The sequence below is a fragment of the Orbicella faveolata genome, unplaced genomic scaffold (assembly GCF_042242905.1).
Source record: "Orbicella faveolata isolate gen_17 unplaced genomic scaffold, um_ofav_v1 contig_12, whole genome shotgun sequence".
NCBI lineage: Eukaryota > Metazoa > Cnidaria > Anthozoa > Scleractinia > Merulinidae > Orbicella > Orbicella faveolata.
In genome coordinates, this window is record NW_028301539.1 from 26,140,564 (window position 1) to 26,166,346 (window position 25,783).

The 25,783-nt window shown below is 39.8% G+C and overlaps 1 pseudogene across 1 annotated transcript; it reads left to right on the forward strand.

The window, feature by feature from the left end:
* Nucleotides 1–1,649: 1,649 nt before the first annotated feature.
* On the forward strand, nucleotides 1,650–25,720 carry LOC110061574 (uncharacterized; annotated as a pseudogene). The gene is made up of 10 exons (XR_016205633.1): nucleotides 1,650–2,186; nucleotides 12,415–12,755; nucleotides 14,127–14,406; nucleotides 14,867–15,197; nucleotides 15,455–15,648; nucleotides 16,697–17,026; nucleotides 17,901–18,754; nucleotides 19,985–20,170; nucleotides 21,336–21,511; nucleotides 23,532–25,720. The product of XR_016205633.1 is annotated as an uncharacterized LOC110061574 (transcript).
* Nucleotides 25,721–25,783: the final 63 nt, after the last annotated feature.

The window sequence follows — 25,783 nt, forward strand, 5'->3', positions numbered from 1 at the left end:
ATAGTCATATATTCAAATAAGATGACGAAGGATCACTTCAAAACGTATCACTCTTTAATAATAAGGTAATGGGCATGTATTGAATGTCCGACCATGTACGCACTGTGTACCTTATTTTTAACATAGCGACAACAACTTGGGCGCTAAAACATTCTATTTGAGATTGACTACAAAGTTCGCACAATGCACGGTAAAGGAAAACAAAGAATCTTATTGGTTGCACGGTTAAAAGCAAGCCACAATCAGCTGAGCGACAGCTGAGCGAGAACGCCACTGGTTTCGAAAACTGTCAATGAAAAATTCGCTTCTTCGCATCGATGAGAATGTAGGCATACAAAGTTAAAATACTCAATGAAATTTGAAACGATTTAAGTCCAAATACCCAAGCTTTAGTTTAAAGTGCCACTATGATCAAATTCTCCATACCCATTTTTTTTGCATTTTTGCACACAATAGGTCTTTCCTAGATTTTTTGCCAAATTTCAGTCTATTACGAACATTAGAACTCATGTCGTTTGGACCTTTATTTCCCAGAATTTACGGCCGCCATTAATTTTCCTTGTTCCAAGTCTTGGTTGAGAATTTGAGAAAATGACGTCATTTTCTCAAAAATACCACACTGGTTGAAATTATAATAACAATTAGCACAGCAATTCGCATAAAGAGTAACAAAAGCTTTGGCTCATATATTCGTTCAATTTTTTACATTAATTGTTATCATAATTTTAACCCGTGCGGTATTTTTGAGAAAATGACTTCATTTTCTCAAATTTTCAACCAAGACTTGGAACAAGGAAAATTAATGGGGGCCGTAAATTCTCGGAAATTAAGGTCCAAAACCCACGAGTTTTAATGTTCGTGAAAAATTGAAATTAGGCAAGATATCTAGGAAAGACCTAATGTGTACGAAAATGTAAAGAAATGGATATCGAGAATTTCATCATAGTGGCACTTTAAATCTGAGCTTGGTAAAAGTCAAAGTCAAAGGTTTGGATTGTTCAGAATAATGTTTAAACTACCAAAACTTAACAAAGGAACTCGCAGCTAAACTCAACGGAATCTTTACAGCTAAATTGAAACTGCATACGTCATGTTTTTTACTCACGGAAGTGCGTATATAGAGATTTTTATCATGATGGCTCAATAGGAATTAAGGAGGGCCAGCACGTGTTTTATGTTATAATGGAACTGAAGAAATAGAATCGTGTATCCCACCAAACATTTCACTGAAAAGGACTGCACATTACCAGCCCCGAATAAAAAGACCGAAAATAAAAACTTATGCCTTGATAAAACAAGACACTTGTGACAGCTAACCGAAAAAGAAAGCCAAAAAGAGTCCAAAAAAGGCCAATAGTCCAATGGTCCAAGAGTCCAATCCATAGTAGCGCTCTACACTGAGTCGACCATTGATATTCACTGAATCGATCTCAAAGCATCGTGGTAAATAATTCCTTATTTTGTAGCCTTCAACAATTCCTTATGGTCTTGAATACGCGATTAATTACAAAACAGGAACACGAATACAAGAGCAGCTATTAGCTGATTGGCGCCCTCCTCGAAACAAATGGACTGACGACTGGCATTTGATGTGATCGCCTGGTCGATATCATATGACAACTTTGTTAATCTATGCAATTGCCACTGCATACTAATCATCCACGTAAGCTCGCCTCTCTAACATATTTTTTGTTGTCCGCTAGAACTATTAGTTGCTGTCACGCACAAAACGCGAAGCAAGAAAGAAAAATGTCGGACGAAAATACAACGCAACGGGGGCCAAAAGGATACGATTCAAGTTGGAATCCCCTTAGGTTCAAGAAGAACCAGATAGAAACTGGTGAATGCGAGTTACAGGCCTTACGGGTAGAATTCGAGCCCGACACAAAACGTCCTCCAACTTTTGTCTATTCTCAGGAAACGAGCGAAGTCACAACCCCCGTTTCGGCTCATACTCTGAAGGTACTGGAAGCAATCCGTGAAGACAAGTTGGAGTTCGTCGAAGAAGAACTCAGCAACATGAACAAACAAGATATCGATAAGACAGAAAGACATGGCTTTGCGCTTATTCATGTCGCAGCTCGATACAACTTACACAGAATCGTGAAGTCTCTGCTGGAACATGGAGCGGATGTTAACATTGGCACAAGTGAATACCGGTGGACACCCCTTCATTTAGCTGCCAGGTGTGTTAGAATTTTTCTTCAGAAAATTAAACTCTTTTTTGTAACAAAGAGGTTAAAGTCAAACCCCAGTAAATTCAGTTTCCTCTTGGTTTTGGTCACGATGTACCCCGTTCAAGAAAAAGGGTAAGGCTTATAGTCGATGGCTTAAAAGCTGTTAACTATAGACCCTTGTGTCTCTATTGTGATTTTTGGTGGTCTCTACCGTTTTGGGGATTCGTTTGCCATTACCGTTTTTTCCCTTCCACTGAATAAAAACAATAAACGTGTTGGGAAACATGAGCAGTAAGTAAATGCAAAATTTTTATAAATATAATATCCACCGAGCGGTAGTTTGACAAATGCAAATTTTGTACTTAATGAACTCTATAGAGAGAATATATTTTTTGAAATTATATGACTCGATGAATTACATATGTAACCAGTTTAATAACTGCGAAATATTTCCTCTGTATAATAGAAAGGACCATAGATTTCGCACTTTAATAACTGCAAAATATTCTCTCTGTATAATAGAAAGGACCGCAGAAACTTCGCCGTTTAATAACTGCGAAATATTTCCTCTGTATACTAGAAAGGACCAAAAACTCCGCCGTTTAACAACTGCGAAATGTTTCCCCTGTATAATAGAAGGGACCAATAACTTCGCCGTCTAATAACTTCGAAATATCTCCTCTGTATAACAGAAAGAACCAAAACTTCGCCGTTCAATAACTGCGAAATATGACCTCTGTATAATAGAAAGGACCGTTTAATAGCTGCGAAGTAATTTGTCTGTATATTTGATGGGACCAAAATCTTCGCCGTTTAACATGTTTAATAAATGGGAATATTTTCTATGCACAATCTTTATTCGGACAGGGTTACGAAGACTATCATTACATGGTAAAAAAATGAAGTATATTTACAAGAAAACTGCATGTAAAAATGCAACGTCAAAAAAATGTCGCTAAAAAAAGGTTTTTAGTGAGCAATACAATGGCTATGTACGTGCGCGCTCGCATTGGTACATATGCAGTCCTCTGCAAAACAACAAGTTGAAATGTCCGCGTTGCATGGAGAACGTGAACCACGAAGGCCTATTTTTTTTCTTTCTTTTCTTTTTGGAAGTTAACGCTGTGTTCCATATTTTACAGATGGATACTACCTTCTCATAACAGTGTATGCTAATATAACGCTCTGAAACATAGTCATTCAACAAGTTACGCTGATCATCTTCTTGAAACGCAATTTTTTTAACATTGAATAATGACAAGGTTTTTGATAAAACTTTCTGTAACGTTTGAAGATATAAATATCGGAGGGCAACAACAACTACATCAAGGTTCTACGGGTTTGTGACAGAGGAAATGTTTGAAATTTAACACTAGTTAATAGAAGATGGTATTATCGATCCATCAAAAGTTATGAGCCTTAATTAAGCTGCTACCAGCTGCCTTCAATGGTCATTAACTGACTACATATCTGCTCGCAGATTATTATCTAAAGCATTCATAATGATCTGCCCCAGAGAGGTACAGTAAGCGGCCTTAAGATTACCGTACACCTTTAACGTGCACTAAACGCAATTAGTCACAAGTATCCGTGAGTTGACTTGCGAGGAAACTTGCGTGTCAGTTTGGCCACTCAACGGAAGTCTCTCTGCCTGAGTTTCTAGCCACTTTGAAACGAAGGGTGCATTTTTGTTACGTTTTCAAATACCTCTGAAATAGCGGTTGCAGAATCCGTCAAGAAAACGGAGCTTTTCGAAAACGCTTTTCAAACCGAAGAAGTTTGAAAACGCCAACTTTTCGTTATGAAAACATTTCGAAAATGGAGCTCTTCGAATAAAAAATCATGTGATTTCCCTAACCTAGTTTTCTTAAAACAAATCCAAAATTACTGGTTATTCTTCCAGCGTAGTGTGGACGGGAAAAATTTTATGTGTTTTCAGAGTGAAACTCCTTCGGCGCAGGGGGCCTTACATAGAAATATCTCGCAGTTATAAAACGGCGAGGTTTTTGGCCCCTTACACTATACATAGAGAATATTGCGCAGACATTTAACTGCGAAGATTTTGGTCCCTTTCATTAAACAGAGATAATATTTTGCAGTTATGAATTTGCGAATTTTTTGGACCTTTCTTTATACAGAAATAACATTTCGCAGTCAGTTAAACGGCGAAGTTTTTGGTCCTTTCTATTATACCGAGGAATAATTTCGAAGTTATGAAACGACGAAGTTATTGGTCTTTTCTATTATTCAGAGGGAATATTTCACAGTTATTAAACGGTGATGTTTTTGGTCCCTTCTATTATACAGAGAAAATATTTCGAAGTTATTAAAAGGCGAAGTTTTTGGTCCCTTCTATTATAGAGAGGAAATATTTTGCAGTTATTTAACGGCGAAGGTTTTGGTCCTTCCTATTATACAGAGGCAATATATTTCGAAGTTATGAAACGGCGAAGTTTTTGGCCCCTTACGTTATGCAGAGAGAATATTTCGAAGATATTAAACTGCGAAGATTTTGATCCCTTTCAATAAACAGAGATAATATTTCGCAGCAATTAAATTGCAAAGTTTTCGGACCTTTCTTTTATACAGAGATAATACTTCGCACTTATTAAACGGCGAAGTTTTTGGTCCCTTCTATTATACAGAGGATATATTTCGCAGTTATTATACGGCGAAGGTTATGGCCCCTTACGTTATGCAGAGAGAATATTTCGAAGATATTAAACTGCGAAGATTTTGATCCCTTTCAATAAACAGAGATAATATTTCGCAGCAATTAAATTGCAAAGTTTTCGGACCTTTCTTTTATACAGAGATAATACTTCGCACTATTAAACGGCGAAGTTTTTGGTCCCTTCTATTATACAGAGGATCTATTTCGCAGTTATTGTACGGCGAAGGTTATGGCCCCTTACGTTATGCAGAGAGAATATTTCGAAGATATTAAACTGCGAAGATTTTGATCCCTTTCAATGAACAGAGATAATATTTCGCAGTTATTAAATTGCAAAGTTTTCGGACCTTTCTTCTATACAGAGATAACATTTCGCAGTTATTAAACGGCGAAGTTTTTGGTCCTTTCTATTACGCAGAGGATCTATTTCGCAGTTATTAAACGGCGAAGGTTATGGTCCCTTCTATTATACAAAGGAGATATTTCGCAGCTATTAAACGGCGAAGTTATTGGTTCCTTCTATTGTACAGAGGAAATATGTCGCAGTTATTAACCGGCGAAGTTTATGGCCCTCTCTATTATACAGAGAAAGTATTTCGCAGTTCAAATTGCTTTATTTATGGTCCTTCATACGGAGAAAAGCTTCTGCACATCACAGTGGATACCAGGAGAGAACGTCAGAAGGCCAGGGCCCTTGCTCCACCCACTGATTCCACTTATGTCTGTGGTTCTTGTCACCGCATCTGCCGATCACGAATCGGACTCCAAAGCCATCTCAGAAAATGTTTAAGGAAATGTACAATTACTAACACACGCTAAAATTATGGACTAGATTGTCCGATAATGCCAATACATACGGAGATAATATTTCGCAGTTAGCTAACGGCGAAGTTTATGTTCCTCTCTATTATACAGAAGAAATGTTTCGCAATTATTAATCGGCGAAGTTTTCGGCCGATTATATTATATACAGAGAGAATATTTCGCAGATATTAAGCTGCGAAGATTTTTGTCCATTTCAATTCTAAATAAACAGAGATAATAGTTCGAAGTTATTAAATTTTGAAGTTTCGGGACCTTTCCTTTCTACAGAGGAAATATTTTGCAATTATTAAACGGCGAAGTTTTCGGTCCTTCCTATCATGGAGAGAAAATATTTCGTAGTTAATTAACGGCGGAGTTTTTGATCGGTAATAAAAGAAATAAATAAAAAACATTTTTATCATTACAAAGAGAATTAATTGCGAAATTAAAAATTGATTCTGTAGATATAATTAAATGCTAGAATTTATTAATGTAATATCCCCTTTCGGAGATCAGCAAGTCGGCCAGAAAACCAGGTAAGCAGCGGATAAATAACATGTGGGCTGAAACGAAACGAGTAAGGAATATTCAACAATAAAGCTAAAGTTCGCGAAAGATGACCGCGGCAAAGCGACTGCGTGACACCCGATAATGTTAGCGGACATTTCACCAAATCGGGGAGGAGCATTTGGTCCGGACTCGACTGAGCGGCGGAAATCGAGCCTACCGCAAAGAGTAAAAAAACCTCAGAAGAAAATCGTGCCATTTAATAACAAATATTACCCATGACCCTCGACCCTCGACCCTCGACCCTCGACAGATCTAGAAAGATAGACAACTACTGATAACGTAATGTGAATAGTTCTAACAAAAAACTGAATGTGTTATGTACACAGCACTTTATAGATGAATAACGATAATCAACTTAAATTCTATCAAATGAGGCAAAATCCACATTTTATTTTTCGTCTCCTCGCCTTTAGAATTACCCTAGCGAGTCGAATGCTATTCTGAAGGTTGTTGATCAACCAGCGATTCCTGACTATCTGTGACTTCTTCGTAGATAATTCATCAGTCGCAAGTTGGTGAAGTTGTAAGATTTCAGATGCGGTAATGCAAAGGTCGCGGTTTCAGATCCTTGGGAGGGAACTTTTTTTTTTCTCCCGAGCTTGCATATATGTACAGTAGGCTTTCGAAAATGGTGCAGCCATAAAAGTAATGTTATTATATAAGAATTAAAATGAGACAGTATGGACATTTCAAATAACACACGGAAGAAAAACACTTTTTTACAATAACTGCAGAAACTCTCGTTCGCTTAAGAGCTAAATTTCATTGTCAGTAAGCGGACAGACAGATGAATTTACAATTTAGGCGATAAGTCAACGAACGAGGGCGGACAATTTGACATCTGACGTCAGTTTTTCATGCGTCTTCCCTGTTATTGAGAATGAATCCCGTTATAACATTGTCAAGGTAGTGCGGTCCACAGCTACTTTGACGTCAATTTGTTAATTCTAGTGTGAGACCCTCGCACATGATTTTTGGGAACGTGAAAAGGCTATCGAATTATACACCCACCTTTGTTTTACACCAGATAGTCTTTAAACTGGTAGCACTTGTACGACTCCAAGGACTCGAAAGATCGACCAGTTCTTCGCTTAAGCAGCCATTTTGTTCACAATGTTCGAGCAAGTGACGCCCCTCTCAAGGAATACACTGGTCAGCAGAATTACCCCTAAAAGTTGATGGATGATCAACGACCGACCGAGCGCTCATTTGAATCTGATCACTGCTATAACTCCCTCTAGTTACGCTATCACTTGGAATTGTTAAAAAGCATTGACCACGATTTGTTGTTGAGGCGGTGCGAGTGTTGACAGATTAACTTGGGTTATTTTGACCAGTACAAATTTCATTGACATTACAGTCTGAAATGTATGCATTTCGGTTCCCGCCTTCAACAATTATGTGCGCCCCGTTTTGGCCTGTGTTTACGGGACCGCCATTTTGACTGTTGTAGTTTTTGAGACATGCTACAGAATAGTAACGAAGAAGTCATATTAAACTGAAAGAATGCTTTACATTGTGTCAGAATCGTGATAAACCCTCAGGCAAGGATTTAGCCAGAGTACGGAGTCCTCAGTTGGACTTGGAATCCGAGAACTTACCAGAACGTTGGAAGCGTTTCCGACAACACGTGGAACTCATGTTCAGTGTTTCGCTCGCGTCAAAGAATGAAGAAGAAAAGTGCAATTATTTGCTGATATGGTGTGGAGAAAAAGGCCGAGATATCGCCAACACGTGGAGCGATGTTACTGATGAAGATAAAAAGAAGCTTAAGACATATTTTGAAAGATTTGCGAATCATGTGAAGCCAAAATGCGAGCCAGTATTTTCCCGCTACAAGTTTAACAAGAGAGTACAAGTACAGTTGGGAAGAATAGTCTAGAACAGTTTGTGACGGACCATAGCTTCCGGTGAGAGAATTTTCCTTTAAGGATTTCGATGAAATGATTCGTGGCAGAATTGTCTTTGGAACAATCTCTCGCAAAATTCGAGAAACGTTACTCAACGAAGGCAAAGATCTGACCCTGGGCAAGGCCATAGACATCGCCCGAACATATGGAATGTCGCAATCACAAGTTAAGTCAATGGAGGCAACCGATGAAGTCGTACACAGTGTCAAAGGAGATCAACGATCCAGAAAGGAGCCCCCAAAGGTACAACAGCGAGGTACATGTGGTAGATACGGAAGGACTCCCGCAAAAGATTCATTCCCAGCCATGGGAAAAACTTGCCTAAAGGGCAAGAAAGCAAAACACTTCGACAATATGAACAAGAGACCAGCAATTGATAACCCCTACCAAGTAGGTGACAGTTTTTTTGTTGAATCTACCTCGGAAGATGTTAACGAGATCAATCAAGTGTTTGTGAACATTGAGATCGGAAGTAAGGAGACGCTGATAAGTTTCAAACTTGACACTGGAGCCCAAGTGGATGTCATTCTTTTACATGCATGTGTTTCAACAACTTGAGTGTAATGATCTGGAGAGCACGCGGCAAAGGCTGTTTGGCTATGGTGGCAAACCTCTCAAGGTAGATGGGAAACGCACTTTAGCTTGCTCATACAAGGGAACACAGGGGCACCATCAATTATAGTGTCCACTCAAGTATCCCCAATACTGGGATTATCCTCATGTGTATCACTAAATCTTATCCAGCTAATACCCTCTATTGAGGAAAGGGAAAACATTTGCACTGTCTCCAAAAATCTAGGAGACAAATTTAAAACTGAGTACAGAGATATATTCGAAGGGCTAGGATCGTTTCCGGGAAAGTGCCCAATCCAAGTCAAACCTGACGTCGAACCTGTGATTCACCCTCCTCGCAAAATCCCAATAGCTCTCAGAGACAAGCTGAAAAAGAATTAAACAGAATGGAAGCCCTGCAAGTCATAGCAAAGGTCACGGAGCCCATTGACTGGGTCAACTCAATTGCAACACCGGAAACGCAACGCGCAAGTGCCTTGCGAGTGTGTTTAGATCTAAGAGATTTTAACTGTGCTGTTAAGCGCGAACATTATCCTCTACGGACATTGGAGGAACTGACCTTAATGTTGTCAGGTGCAAGGTATTTTAGTGTCCTAGACGCCACGTCCGGTTGGTGGCAGATAAAACTTGATGAAGAAAGTTCTTTCCTAACCACTTTCAACACGCCATTTGGGCGTTATCGCTTCACCAGAATACCATTCCGCATACACTTTGCACATTAGGTGTTCTAGAAGGCCATGGACATGGCATTTGAAGGCATTGAAGGCTTCAAATCCATCATTGATGGCATGCTCGCTTGGGGATCATCTAAGGAAGAGCACGACAAGAACCTAAGGAAAGTCCTAGAGCGTACAAGAGAGGTCGGGATCAAGTGGCCACACTGATAAATGTGTTTTGGGAGCAAGCCAAGTGAGTTACTTTGGTCATCTAATGACAATAATAATAATAATAATAATAATAATAATAATAATAATAAAAGTAATGATAATGTAATGTAATAATAACAATGTGCTATCCAACGAAGGAGTACAGCCAGATCCCAGGAAAGTTGCAGCCATGCAAGAGATGAAGCCACCAAGAAACAGACAAGAACTCGAGATCGTGCTCGGGACGGTCAACTATCTGGCTAAATTCACACCAAACCTGACAGATACCACTGCACCCATAAGAAGCCTGCTAAAGAAAGACTCTGTGTTTTTATAGGATTGTGCACAAGACACTGCCTTCAATTACATGAAGTTGATGATATCTGCTGGAACTCTGGCATACTACTATGTAGACAAGGAGGTCACACTATAAGTGGACGCATCGAAACACGGTCTTGGTGCTGTGCTCTTGCAGGAAGAAAAACCTGTTGTTGACTCGTCAAAGTCCTTAAGTCCCACAGAACAGGAAGTATGTACAAACAAGAAAGGAGATGTATGCAATAGTATTCGGCACTGAGCGCTTCCATCAATACAGTTATGGCAGACGTGTTGAAGTAACCACAGATCACAAGCCCCTAGAGGCAATTCTGAGAAACCCTTTGTCTGCAGCCCCAGCCCGACTGCAAAGAGTGATACTACTCCTTCAGAAATGTGCTCGCCACAAGCTGGGGAAAGAAATTCCGGTAGCTGACACGTTCTCACGGCTGCACCTTAGAGAAACCGATTACAGATATGGAGCTTTCGATGCTCAAGTACATCTGGTTCTGGCGAGCCTACCTGTCTCCGATCAAAAGATGTCAGACCCACAAGCTATTACGGCATGTGACCCTGACATGCAACGGTTAATTGCAGTCATCAGAGAGGGATGGCCAAACGACAGAAGCACTTGCCCATCGTCAGTAAAGCCCCTCTGGAACTACAGGGAAAAGCTTTCGGTGGTGGAAGGCTTAGTGTTCAAAGGAGGAAGAATAGTCATTCCCTCGGCGCTCAGAAAAGAATCGACACATGGAAAAGGACCGACACATGGGCATGGTAAAGTCACAAAATCGAGCTAAGGAGGTCATGTTTTGGCCCCGCACGAGCAGTCGTTGTCTCAAATTGTTCAGCCTGCACTGAACATCATACGTCCAACTCCAAGGAACCAATGATCGTTCATGGCAAAACGTCGCAACTAATTTGTGTGAACTTGGCAATGAACATTATCTGATTGTAGTCCACCACTACAGTAGAATTGGAAAGGACGGATGTCCAGCACGACTAGCTCGGCAGATGAAAGCCACCTTTGAAAGACACGGCATCCCTGAAAAAGTAGTGTCGGACAACGGCCCCCAATTTTCCGCACAGGGATTTGCTCGGTTCACCAGTGATTGGGATTTCAGCCACGTCACAAGCAGTCCCACATCCGTTCACACTGCAAAACCGCTCCTGAAGAAGGCCAGGTTGGAGAAAAGAGATCCATACCTGAGTTTATTAAAATGCAGCACCACGAGCAACCAACTCAGACTAAACGTTGTACATCCTGAACTTGCTGGAGACAGAATGGAGCAAAAACAGGCCACTCAAAGGCGTTACTATAATCACGGAGCTAGAGAGCTGAAACCCCTTGCAAGTGATGAAGAAGTTCTTACCCAAACCAAGTCAGGATATTGGAAGCCACATAGCACCCCGAGGTTATATCGTGAGTGAGTATCGCAGGTACAGACGTCACTTATTGACAACAAGATCCCTATGCGCAAAAGAAAATCCAAGGGGACAAGGTGACAAACCAGAAACTTCTACATCCTCTTCGGAAGGTCACGAAAAGTGTTGAGGAGACAGAATCAGAACCGAAGCTTAACCAGAAGCCCACAGCCTATCCACAGAGCCCGGATGCTTGTAATGAACTATACGTCACCCGATCCGGTCGAGTTGTGAAGTCACCTGTGAGACCTGACTTATAAACCAATTGCGAAAAACACTCTTGAGCGCATTTGATTGTTTTAACTGTTTATTCCGTTCATTTTGTGATAAGAGAGATGTAATGTATCTGTTTCGGTTCCCGCCTTTAATAATTAGGTGCTCGTTTTGGGGTGTGTGTTTACGGGATCGCCATTTTGAATGTTATAGTTTTTTAGACATGCATGCTACAGAATAGTAAAGAAGAAGTCTTATTAAACTGAAAGAATACTTTACATAGTTCACGTATCCCGTGGTGACCCCCGTGGTGGACAGGTGTACAGCAAAACCTCTCGTATGGCGAGTGTAGTCATCGATCGTCATGCAGTGGTTGTCACGCAATGGTTGAGACCAGCACATGATGTTTCGATAAAATTGCTATGCTCTTTATTTATTCTGTTTTTGTTTTTGTTTGTTTGTTGTTGTTGTTGTTGTTTATTTTTTTTCAAGGGGAAGGGGAAGACAACGCATCTTTTATCACCCCCAGCTTTTTTTTTATATATTCCGTAAGTAAAATGATTCCAGATGATTTTCAGAAAGACTGCTGGCAATTGGTCCTTCTGTTACGGTCCGAGGAGTGCTTGGCGAATGCAAAAGGTCGGAAAGGATTAGAAAGAGTTAGGACGTGCGTGCTGTGCCCATGTCTCGTCACATCACAATCTCATTTTTAGATTAATTCTTCACGACTCATAATCCCGAAAGAAAAGGAGACTGCGAACTGTCTAATTTTAAGAATTTTTTAACTTTCTGGCAAGGTTATTCCAAACGATATCTCAACGCCATTTTGACAATGTTTCTAGTTGTTTTTATGACATGTAAACCCTTTCTTTGTACATATGTTGTAGGTTCAATGGTCTCTCCACCGTTGACACTCTTTTACAAGGGGGTGCCGACCCTTCAATCAAAGGCACAAAGGGAAGCACTCCATTGCACTTTGCAGCGCGCAGAGGAAACGACCAGATCGTTAAAGTTCTGTTAGAGCACTCGAAAGTCAAAGTTGATGTCAGGGATAGTTCTGGAAAAACAGCGTTGCACATGGCTTGCAGTGAAGGACAAAGCAGAGTTTGCCAGCTTCTACTGGACAAAGGATCAGACATCAAGGCAGTTACGGCAGCCAACACGACTCCTCTACTCAACGCCATTCTTAATGGTCATTCACAGGTGGCAACAATGATACTAAACCGAGGTTAGAAAATAGACATGACTGCACAGAAGTGGTTGTATTAGCCAAGTGATCAGTGATCGAATTAGTCTATCAGTCGTACCCTATCCCATATCAAATGCCATTCTTTTTTTCGTTATTTTCCCCCGTTAACTGTGAAAGAATATAATTTGATAAAGAATATTGAGTTTGAGCCAAATTGACCTCAAGCTGAAAAACGCGGAGCGAAAAAAACATAGGAGAGGTATGGCTCAAGGAGTGAAAGAACGTGTTCTTTTGCTTTTCCACGCCGTACAACTTCCTTTTTTTCTAGCTCTCGCAGTCTTTTTGCGCTGCTCTCTAGTGATGTCCCAGTTGCTTAAAGCTACAGGAAATACAGCATAGAAACCGGATGATGCATGTAATGGTTTCCCGAAGTATAAGGTATTAAGTAATTTGCTATATTAGTTACCTTTGTTTAGTTCATGGTTTAAAAACTGGCCCATTCTGAGATGCCTTAATTATCTTGACAATGTTTTGTGTGGTGTGCGTAAATCGAAAACACGAGAGCGGTCACAAACCTCTAGTTCTTTGTCGTTCTTTAGTGTCGCCGATCGGTCCATTCAGCGCTCCACAAGCAGAATACTCAACCTCTGCTCATTCGATTCACGGACAACCCCAGCCCCAACAGTTAAGCTCGAGAATACTTCGAAACAACCCGACAAAAGGACGAGAAAAGAAAAGCTTAAAATTTCGTGACTGAACTCTCAATCAAAAGAAAAAGAGATCAAAAGAAACAACGGAATACATAAAAAAATTATTATTATTGGCGGGAAAAGACACGACACTTTGATTATCTTGACAGTACCTTCAGTTGAGTCTTTGGCGATTCGATTATCGTCGACAAACATGGTAAATTTCCGGACATTTGTGGAAAATCTTGGGAATTCCTGGAAAGTCTGCGGGGTCTTCTAATGATCTTGAGAAGTCTTTTGTAGGGTGCTAATTATAATTGGCCATCATCATTGAAGTGATCTTCCGCAATCGATCTTTATGAAACACCTGGGATAATCGTTTTATAGTCTTCAAATTTCTTCGTACAAACGTCGATGCAATTTCCCTTAAAAAGACGACTTTGCACTCTTGTAACCGTTTTTTTTGCTTCCGTATTACCGAAAAGCTGCACCCATGTCTCAGCCTATCAGAACCCAATATTTTGTGAAGTATGTGACTGTACTTAATCTTGCATATAACAACTACTGATTCTCGTTGGATCAGTGCACAGCATCATAGCACACATTGCCACCTTAAAACTGAACTTTGTTAATTCAGCCGTTTTGTATCTAGTTATGAGTGACACACGCATATTTGCCTTCATTGATGTACGTCTTGTACTATATTTCCTCTCTTTGACAGCCGCTGACAGAGATGTCGACAAGACTGAATTAAAGCAGCTGCTAGGTAACAAGGACTTGCAGGATAACACAGTTTTGCACACGGCTGCATTGAATAACGATGTCAAGACTGCTGAAATGTGCCTTGACCATGGCGCAGACGTCAACACTAGGAAATCTAAAGAAACCACTCCACTTCACATGGCGGCCACTAAAGGGAATCTTGAGATGGTGGAGTTGCTAATATCACGAGGAGCCGATGTGAACATGAAAGACGGGGATTCCAAAGCACCGCTTCACTGGTACGAGTTGTTAAAAGGGACAAAGATATATTCCAGATTGTAGGCAGTTTATAGTACTGCATGTACTCTGGTTTTCTAAAGCTTTTCTTCGATTGGGTTTGTTTTGTAATTCGGTGATTCGTGAAGTTTGATAATTAGTTCATGACAAACACGCAAATAAGCCACACTTTTAGCAGACCCTTTTCTGGCCCTATAATACCAAAGGAGAAAAGGAATTAAGTAAGTCAATTAAGTCCTAACAGAAAATCTCTGATTGCACCGCACTCCAAAAAGCCTTTCGTGCTCTTTCTTTGCCCTCAGGAACGAGTCTTCACCAAAGCTTAACCTGCAGGGAAATATTTCCAGGAGGTACTCTGCGATAGACAAATCACTTTCAGAGACAAAACTGAGCCATACCCCTAGTTGTTTCAATCATCCATGTTATTCTAACATTTTTGTTTCTTTGTACATTGGTTTCTAGGGCTGCTCGGTTTAACCACACCAAACTTATTTCACTTCTTGTTAAAAATGGAGCCAAAGTGAACACACATGATGGCGAGGGACGGTCGCCATTCCTGAACGCCGTTGCGGCAGGGCATGTTGGCTCGGCCAGGGTTCTCCTTAAACTTGGTGCCGACGTAACTGCAACCGATTTGCTCATGAAAACCTGTGTTCATGTTGCGGTGGAAAATGAGCAGTTAAAGATGCTTGCGATGCTTTTAGAGAGTCGCCCTGGGACAACAAATTTATACAAAGTGGATTTGTGGGATAGGGTTCCTTTGCACTACGCTGCCAAGTCAAAAGATATAAAAGTAAAACGTTGATATAAAGTTGTAAGATATGTGTCAACACTAGCGGCAATTTTTCTTGAAAAGATTAAAAGAAGACTACTAAAAGAACTTCGGATTCTCACGTTCCTTCAGTTTCATTGCACGTCTATCAGTTTCACTTATTATTTCATTTCATTTGACGGAAAAGAGAGAGGAAGTTAAATCAACGTAAATAGCTTTTGGTACGAAAAATACTGAGATGAGTTACCTTTGTGTGATCGATTTTTTCCGTTTGCTAGATCTTAGAGCTGGTCTTGTCCAAACAGAAGCATCTGTCATATCGAGATGAGAATCAAAAAACACCTCTTCATCTAGCTTCAGAATCGTCCTCATCCAAACACGTTGAAGTATTAGCAAGGCAGATGCCTGGTGTTAACGAACGAGACGAACATGGACGAACACCTTTGCACAGTGCTGCCAGGAAAGGTCAACGGTAAAGCCCATTTGAATGAATTTTTGCAAATTTTACGGTCAGATCAGAAAACGCCGCGATATTTTTAGAGTTGATATTTCCCTTTATATTGAAGTGTCAAAAAGCTTGATGAGAAAGGAAAAGTAAAGAGGACGAGCAGAATTTGGCGGGTCATCATCGTTCGCAAGCAAAATGTCATTTAGTACAAACCAGTTACATTAAACGAATTAAATTTTTCTTGTTTGCCACATAATAAACATCTTATTATCCGATTTAAGTCGTCTGCATGGAAGAATCTTGACCTCGGTCGTGCATATGTACAGACCTTATACTGCGTTCGGCCTGTACTCACGACCTCGGTTAAGATTCTCCCATACAGACCCCCTGCCCGGTTAATAAGAGCTAATTAGTATTCCTTTTCTAAGTATGTTTCTGCTCATCATAGCGATGTTTCCATGTATCACTCAAGAACTTCATAAACTAATTGGCACAGTAAAGATGGTATGGGGTAGGTTAGGACCTCTTCTTGGGTATTCTTTGCGATAATATATCTCGAGATATTAAGATATTATTATTTGATGTCATAACGTCATAACGTGCCATCTTGAATTTCATTGCTTTCTACGAAAGTCCGAAAATGAATAACGTTGGATTGACGAAAACGTTTAGTGACAGTGATAACGAAATGTGACAGAGGTGCTAATTTTGCAGTGCAGCTCAAAAAGGTGGACAAGACGAAGATCCAGATTAAATAATTTCTGTCCCTCGCCCACCCCTTGCTTGTGGGCCCGAGGTTTAATTTGAGGCCCCTTTGAGAAAGTAAGAAAAAAATGTGTTGTTAGATTTCAAAATTATAGGCAGTTCAAAAGTCAGTCATGCGTGCCAAACATTCTTTATTTGAAACCTCAAAAATCAACGAAAGTGCGCGGGTTAATTTTTCTGTAAAAACGCGCTCTTAAATTAAAAAAAAAAACGTGATTAACGCGCAAAGACGAAGGTTCGAGCCACTTTAAAGTTTTGAATGGTTCAATATTAATCAGCATAAGGCATTTTTTTTTTTCCCCCACAGAAAAGCTTGTGAGACACTTCTTAAATTGGGAGCAGAAGTAGACAGTAAAGATAACGACTCCCGAACAGCTTTGATGTGGTCTGTTCAGAAAAACAATCTACAATGCGCTAAGATTCTGCTTGATTTCAAAGCTTCTGTCGACCTCCAAGATACAGATGGTGACAGTGCATTACACGTGGCTTGTGGACAGGGCCATGCAGCTATAGTTCGTCTACTTTTGGACTGTGGGGCAAGTTTGATGCTGTGCAACAAAGAAGGAAACGGTTGTTTAGAAATAGCAGCGAAGGCAGGATCTTCTGATGTTGCCATGACAATTGTGAAACACAAAAGGTTAGTTGCTGTTGTGAGTAATTTAAGAAATAACATCAGAAGATCTTCCTGTGCAAAAAAAAGAGACGAAGGGAATAACAATCAGATAGCAGAGAAAGCCCAAAACGGTAGTGACCACCAAAAACTACAAGGGACACACAAGGGGAGAGTTTCAATAATCTTACTTGTAAAATGTTCATATTTCGGAATATCTAGTGTTCTGAATCGACGATATTTTATTCCCCATACAACTTGTTATAACGCGCTCAAATTCTCAACGGTTCCGCGTGTAACCTAACACCGCGTCAGTTCAGCCTCACACAACGCCTGACGCTTTCATGAATGGATACGTGCGTACCCAGGGAATTGATTTTTCGCTTTTCTCGAAACGTGAGCTGGGGACGCTTGTGGTTTCATATTTATGCATCAAAATTCTTTACAATTGGCTCAAAGAAGGGTTTTTTTTTTGTTTTTTGTTTTGTTTTTTACATCGGCATGTACAAGTCCACAAATACGATTTTCCTAAAATTGCTCTATAGTTGAAATGATCGTATTAGACTGACATCTCCTCCTTGTTAAAGCCTACTTCGATATAACCGCCAATCTATAAATTTTAAATTTCTAAATTGTACTTAATTTTTCAGATCTTATAGATTGTACATATCTTTATTCCGCCCCTATGAATACCAGCCTCGTTGCTGAATGGGTAACCCTGGTTAAATAAGTTACTTACTTACTTACTAACAACACAATATGCAAGTCGTTAACCAATGCAAAAATGTTTTCTTCATCGTGATCCTTAGGAACTGACCAAGCTCGTTCAAACGTTTATAGAAAAAGTAGATCTTTAGTTTCAGCATTATAGGTCAAACCCATTTCCTTCTTTTGTTTCAAGGTGGGTGGAAATTAAAAACTACAACACTAAAACTGGGCAGACTTCAATCTCACTCCTGGTTGAAAATTTCCCCGAAGCGGCCGAAGTCGCGCTGACTCAATGTGTGCAATATTCTCCACACCTCAATACTACCGACCCAGAATACACAATCACGTACGACTTTAAGTATTTGGATCCTGGTCCAGAGGTAAAGGACTGCAACACAAGGTTCTCTACGGTTAAAACGATGATCAAGCATCAACGCGAGCGGCTCCTTCTTCATCCTCTCACACTGAAATTCAACGAAAGGAAATGGAGCACGTTGGGAAAGTTCGGATTTTTCGGCGATTTTGCCACATATTTCATCTTGCTGCTTTCCCTGAGCATATTTGTTGTCCAACAAAGGGGAGTCCCGGGTGTAACTGGACTTTCTAGACTACAAAATGACACTGATGGGCTACTAGAGATGAACACATATGGAGAAGCATATATTTATTACAAGGATTCTGCCTTTGGGAAATCAGTGCCAATCATTTTCTTGGTTTTCTTCATATTGCACGTATGCAAAGAATTTTTTCATATATACATACAGCGTTGGAGGTATTTCAAGGACACTTCCAATTACCTTCGCTGGATCTTTTACCTCAGTAGCACGATCTGGCCAGTTGCTGACGGCGACTCACCCACGATTCCCTTGGCTGTGGCGATTTTTGTGTGCTATACGAACATGATGCTGTTCCTTAGAAGATATCGACTGTTTGGCACATATCTCAATGTATACTGAAGTGATCAAGACTGTTGTCCAAGTGATGGTGGTATTCGTTTTCCTCGTCCTGGGATTTGCACTGGTCTTTTACATTCTATTTAAGGAGCAGGTAAAGGTTATAAAAAAGATAAGATATGATGAACAGCGGTTACCGATTGGCCTTATTGGGAAATAGTCAGATTGTTAATGCGTTTGATTCGAATCGAGTGGTCTTGGATCTAGTGCTGGTTGGGGTCATCCTGTTGTTGCTCTTGGCGGCTAAGCATCACCCAGCAGCATCAATCCGCACTGACAACTCGACTAAAAAACAATCGACAATATTCATTCTTAATATGCGATGGACTAGCATCCCATCCAGGTAACTTAGCAAAAACTCTTACTATCTCTTCCTAAGACAAAACTGAAAGCTCCAGCTGTCACGTTTTGAGCGCTATTTCATTGAATTCTAGGCGTATTTTGTTAGTTTGAAGTTTTGGTTCGTCGTCTCTCTCCTCCAATCTGTTCTGACTAATACGAATAAGCGGGTGTTTTAGGCAATCAGCCCAGATGCACAAAATAAAATCAATGGCAATTTTGGCCCACTAGTTTTAATAACTGATTTTGCTTTCAGCAGTTCATTTTCAGAAGGAAAGATGAAAATATGCAATGCCCCTTCTTCTAAAGTGCCATCTGTAACCAACTATGAAATATTGAGAAACCCGTGTTTAACCACCTCAAGGAAACTGAAAAATCCCACGCTGAGCAGTATTAATTCGTTTAATAATTACACCTGAATAGTAGCATGTGTATGCATCTAATTATGGAGTTTGACTGAGTTACTTCCGATGAGATGCTTGCCTGTAGCAAATCGCACCACTTCCTGCCACTCATACATTTATTTCTTTGACCATTTACCAGTATACCTACTGAATTACTTTGGTAGGGTCTCATAGACAAGATGAGAGTCGCTAGAAAGACAACAGAAACAGTCCATGGAAGACACGAAAGACAACATGGAGACAAAGTCCATAGCATGCACTAGCCATTACGCGACCCGGCCATTAACGGCACTTACTTTTTTTTTTTTTTTTTTTTGGATAAATAGCCGGGTGAGAGGAACATGAGGACAATTTAAGGTTATGAATGACTTTTCGAACTTAGCAACAATTGTGACTCCTTCCTCCCATATTGGTAACTATCACATGGCCATGCTAGAACTAAAAACAAAGAGAAAAGACTAAACGTTCGTCCCACCCACGTTCCAGGGAAACTACTATACGATTATTAGTTAATTACTAGAGAAGCCACGATAAGTATTAATTCTTGGCCTCATTCTTGTTTCAATATATTTTTATTGCAGGCTTCGTTCCGCACCGTGCCTCTTTCCACTCTTCGTGTGTTGGTTATGACGGTTGGAGAGCTCGGCTTCACAGACTTCGTTGAGCTGTATAAAAACCAAGATCCGTATAATCCATTTCCATCAGTGGCATACACATTTCTCTTTTTGTGCGTGTTTTTGTTGAGCGTCGGACTGATGAATCTCTTGGTAAGAGAACATCCTTTTCATGTTATGATCAATAAGCGTATCAAGCGAAATGTACCATTGTTCACGGAAGGCTCAAACGACTCATAAAGATGCACTTTACCAAAAGCCTTGTGTTTCTGTTATACGTTTTGGATTCGATGAATTAGTCATTTTTGTTGCACTCTCTCTGCCAATTAGAATTTGGGTAGATTTCAAAGGCATGATTACTATGACCAGTGTGTGTTCTTTCAAGGGATTGGTGAGCCGTGCCATACTTTCTGTAATTTTCTTAAGGGGAAATTCCTCCTTCTACCGCTTAAGGGATCTGTGTTCGCAGGTTCTCGAATTCAACTCCTCCATGTCCAACTTTTAAGTAGTTAACTCATCAGCCTCCAAGCAGCAAGAATTCTTGAAAAGTTTTTAGTTTTATTTACAAGTTTGTTTCTCGATTTAAGGGCCCATTAACCGATTCATGCGCGCGCTCGCGTACGTTGTTAAGGAAGTAAAATTTAACTTCCAGTTGCTTGCCTAAGCCTGGACGCGGAAAAATTTAAACAATTCAACAACTTGCACATTCGGTTAAATTTTAGCTGTCTTTTATTTGAGTTTCACAAAGTGCAAGGTAAAACAATACAAGCAAAAACAAACTAGGAGAAAAAACAGAAAAACAAGCGCAAAAGAAAAAACAAAACCATGTCTGTGTGGGTTTCGTGTGTTTCGTTTGATCTTATCGAGCCACTGGTAGTGTGAACTGAGCATGCGCTGATAGGATAACTACAGATAGGTATCGCGGGCACTTCCGGTTTGTTTAAAAGCTAAATAAAATGCGGTTTTTCATTAAATCTAGCTTTTTTCGACGAGTTACGATTTAAGCCAATGTTGGAAACAAAGCTATGCATTTCTTTTGTAAAATCATGCTTTTTTCAGAAAATTACGAATTTTGAAATTCTCTCAAAATTTATGCATAGCATAATAAAGAAGTTAAATTATTAAATCAAGGAAAAAATTCCGCTAAGGTAACATTCTTGGGAACCTTTGCATTTTTCAGATGTAGTCACATGACCATGGGCGTGGCCTTTTCCTTATCAACGGTTCAAAAAGGTCGGCAGTTAATGGGCCCTTAAATTTTCACCAGTTAGCACAGCAGTGCTAAATACCTTGACACTTAAACAATGTTTTTTTACAGGTTGGTCTGGCCGTTGGAGATACCGAGAAAATTAAAAAGTTAGCCACAATCAAGAGACTTGCTCTGCAGATTCAGTATCATGTTGAAATAGAAGACTCCTACCCAGGTTTCATCACCCGACCTTTTTACGAAGAGGTTTATGATTTCAAGCCTAATAAGCAACCCGTACATCACAGGTACGTGTTCCCTTTGCATTTTGGAATGTGCGAAGGCTTTGAATCTGAATAATTTGAAGCTTTCGTATCTTTGAACAGACTGAGATTGCACAGGATTCGATCCTCAATTCATTATATATATCTTGAACAGTCCAAAGGTGCTAAGAAAGAGAACATTCGGAATTGTAAAGTACCTCATCGGAACCCTTTCAAAATAGATTTGTCCAAGGTGCATGACTTTGATACCATAATAGAAGTACCTCTTTTTCTTGTATTTTCCTCTTTGCTTAAGCTTGCTTTTTCTTTCTTCGACTGTTTTCGTTTTTTTGGTTGGGTGTCTTTGTATTTGTTTGCTTTTATAAAGCAGACGTCGCCATTTTTCAACGGCTATGACGTTCAGTTCTGCCGAAACTGCCGAAAAGGATCCATAGCTTGAATGGTCATTTTTAAAACTTAATTCTACCCTTAAAGGCCGTCAATTGCCTTGTTTTGGCTTATGATCAATGAAGTATAAATTTTCAGAAGACCACGAGAGGAAGAGAACAAAAATAAATCTTGACTAATTATACTGTAGTTGTAGTCAGGCATAGTAATAAAATCTTAAAAGTTGTTGTCACTGACTTAAAAATCTTAAAATAGACGTTTCGGCTAAAATACTATAACCTTCTTCAGTGATGAAATGAATGTTAATGGCGTCTTAATGCAAATGAGATGTTTTAAGAATGTGAGGAACTCGCTAGGGATTAATTTAGCATTTTGTCTGAATGTCTGGAATATGCGCGTGGTCATTAATTGAGTTCGGTTCGCGAATGGAATGCCACGCTTCCAAGAACAATTTACGCGACCACAAGGGACAGCGGTCTATGACCTTGACATTATTAAAATCAAATTCGTGGTTGTTTTTCATACAGTGTTGCGCCAAAAGAGAGTTCTTGTCACATGTGAGGACGGGTCTTTTATGTTCTTTTGTTGTGGATCTCAGTGCTCTGGATGTTTGACCGATTTTCACAGTTTTTACAATTGATTTTATACACGACACCAGTTCTTGCAATTTTTTTTTTTTCAGAGATTCCTTGAAAATATGGCAAAGTAACAAAGCCTCTGAGGCTTTGAACCCTTCTTGACAGAGCAAAGAATATTCCGTCGACTGACGAAGACAAAAAATCCGAAGTAGAACACGTGGTGGACGCGCTCAAAACCAATGGTTACACGGACCAATTCTTAAAAAGCTGCCAAAGAACCAAACCACCTAAAGCATTAAATCAGCCCCAAAATAATCAGCTTCAAAACCACAGAGGCTTTGTTACTTTGCCATATTTTCAAGGAACCTCTGGAAAAAAAAAATTGCAAGAACTTTGGGACAATTCGACGTAAATGTTGCTCATAAACCCGTCAAGACGGTTGGTTCGATCTTGAAGAAACCGAAGGACAAATTCGATCAAGACCAAACATCCAGAGCACTGAGATCCAGAACAAAAGAACATAAAAGAGCCGTCCTCACATGTGACAAGAACTCTCTTTTGGCGTAACACTGTATGAAAAACAACCACGAATTTGATTTTAATAATGTCAAGGTCATAGACCGCTGTCCCTTGTGGTCGCGTAGATTGTTCTTGGAAGCGTGGCATTCCATTCGCGAACCGAACTCGATTAATCACCACGCGCATATTCCAGACATTTACAAAATGCTAAATTAATCCCTAGCGAGTTCCTCACATTCTTATAAACATCTCATTCACATTTAGACGCCATTAACATTCATTTCATCACTGAAGAAGGTTAAAGTATTTTAGCCGAAACGTCTATTTTAAGATTTTTAAGTCAGTGACAACAACTTTTAAGATTTTCTTGACTAATTACTTTGCACGAGGTTAAACAATTAGTTTAGTTTTGCTTGCCCTGCTGGCTTTTCCTCCTTCTGTGATTTCTTTTTTTTTTTTTTTTACCCAAACCTAAGGAGGTGCCAGAGCCCCCCGAGCCCCCCTCCTAGGTCTGGCAAGTGCTGGCCCGTATATTTATTCTTGTTCCACTTAATTTGCAGAGTAATGGAGTGGCTACAAGCACGATATGCTGAAGCCGCTCCAGAGCCATTGGCTGAGGACAACAAACCAACTGAACTCACTGAGCTACGAGAGGGGATGATAAAGAACAAGAAGAGGATCAAGTCAGTTGTGAATATGCTGGAGGCGCAGAACAAGTTGCTCAGAAGCCTAGCACTATCAATTAACCCTAATTTTCAGCTGCCAGAAGATATCGAGAGAGCTAGCTGGACTGCAGATGGTACAGATGATACAGATGGAAGGCATCAATCGTCCTTTGAAACAGTAGAGGAACTGAGCGAAGAGCCAACAGATGGCACGAACGTGGCTTTGGCAACATAAGACAACGCTTACTGAGGTCGTTTGTAAGCTTCACCCGTTGCGTAGCAACAGTCATAAGGGAGACGAAGTGTATCGTCGCAGTTAGGTTTACTGGTTTCTCGTGCATTTGTTCGCCAAAAAGGTAGCACTCACAGTAATCCGTGATACGGTTTCTTATATAACAATACCATAGCTATTTTTGTTGTTGTGGTTCTAGCACTACAGTCGAACTTCTCGTCAGCTGACACCCTTGGGGTAGTCATTATCATCTCTCCTTTATATGCTAAGTGGCGCAGAGGGTATCGACAATTAAGATTCCTCTATCTCTCGTCTCTCCTGCTCCTGGTTAATTAAGGTTTTGGGTCTGACGTTCTGCCTCCCCCAGGTCGATTTGGAACGGCCTCTTTTCCTTTTATCTCCTGCTGTCCATCTGAGAGCACCTTTAGATAGTTTGATTTCTCTAACGAACACGTGACCGATCCAAACCACCCTCGCTTTAAAAGGGAAATCTCTATTTCCTCCTGCTCTGTCGGTTTCAAGAGCAAAAGTAAACTAGTGTTAATACATAACTTAAGGATATGTGTAGAGAAAAAAAAAAGTGACACTGACATCAACATTTGTATGAGGTATGAATGAAAAGCTACTTAAAGTTTAAGCTTCACGGATTCAATTTCTTTTTCAAACTTAAGTAAAACCTCAAGTGTGGAGTTGACATGCATCTCCGTCATATACACGCACGAAAGGTAAATATACAAGCGAAAAAAGGGAAGTAAATGTAGGAGCAAATAGGTTCTTCACGATAGGTTCTTTGGTTTATAGTGCTTACAGTACAACAAAAAGTACTGGTGAATTGAAAACAGTCAATGGTCTTTGTTGGTTCTACAAAAATGTACACGTTCTACAAAAAGATATACGTCGCATAAGCAAAAATTAGTCGCATTCCTTGCACTGTAGGAACTGAGAGATTCACTTTTTTAGAGGGGAAATGAGCGATTTACTTGTTACAATAGAGGACATCGAAAAGTATACTATCCATGAAAAGCGTATATACTGATCCAACTTCGAATGCTTCCTTTCCCATTAATTTCCTGAGATAACGTCTCAATGAATGACGACCACAGAATTCAAACAGTTAACCACTGATTTACATTAAAGCTGTGTTAATTACAATTAAATAAGAAATTTTTAAGCTAAGTGAAGTTAGCAATAAAATAACAATATAATCCACAGTCAGCTAATTCTTATAATATCATTTATTATATGGCTGTCTCTCACAAGGACTGGGAACTACCGAATTCACGAATTTAATTGGCTGAAATCGATATTGACCGCGGTCTAGATTTTCCCATCTAGAGTGGCATCTAGACCGGTTTCATTTTGCATTGACAAAGTAGCAAACTAAAATACAAAAATGTTCACCATTTTCTTTTATTTTCTTCTCAATCATTCATGGAAGTGCCAAAAAGCCTGATGACAAAAAAAAAGTAAAATTTCAAATTTCAGCAGGTTTAAGTTAAGCTCATCGCCGTTCGCAAGCAAAATGTCAGTAAACCAGTTACATTAAAAGAATTTTAAAAGTTTCCTTCTTTGCCATATAATAAACATCTTATTAACCGAGCTAAGTCGGTCTGTATGGGAGAATCTTGACCTCGGTCGTGTGTACAGACCTCGGTCAAGATTCTCCCATACAGACCTCCAGCTCGGTTAATAAGAGCTAAATACATAGTAAAATCGACAATTTACTCCCGTATTACTCTAGCCGTTAGTGAATCCATGCGCAGAAAACGATTTCAGTTCTGCTCTGAACAAAACAAACTTTATAATGTAAAGAAATTCAGATTAAGGAAATAAATACACTGGGTGATTAAAACTGATGATGGTTCTACCTTGATGGGCAGCGGTTAGGGTTTATCCTCTTCTAATGTACATTTCT